Here is a 425-nt window from a genome sequence, read left to right on the forward strand (position 1 = left end):
ACTTAGGCGAGCACTGGGCTGCGGCTAAGCCCCCGAGTGAGAGGTTTTACTCTTCACTCGGTAGGATTTCGATAACTTAGGCTAGCACTGCGGCTAAGCCTCCGAGTGAGAAGGTTGCTCTCCACTCGGCAGGATTTTTATAACTTAGGCGAGCACAGGGCTGCAGCTAAGCCTCCGAGTGAGAGGGTTGCTCCTCACTCGGTAGGATTTTTATAACTTAGGCGAGTGCTTGGACTGCAGCTAAGCCCCCGAGTGAGAGGGTTGCTCTTCACTCGGTAGGATTTTTATAACTTAGGCGAGTGCTTGGACTGCAGCTAAGCCCCCGAGTGAGAGGGTTGCTCTTCACTTGGTAGGATTTTTATAACTTAGGCGAGTGCTTGGACTGCAGCTAAGCCCCCGAGTGAGAGGGTTGCTCTTCACTCGGT

The sequence above is a fragment of the Triticum aestivum genome, chromosome 2A, assembly GCF_018294505.1.
Source record: "Triticum aestivum cultivar Chinese Spring chromosome 2A, IWGSC CS RefSeq v2.1, whole genome shotgun sequence".
NCBI lineage: Eukaryota > Viridiplantae > Streptophyta > Magnoliopsida > Poales > Poaceae > Triticum > Triticum aestivum.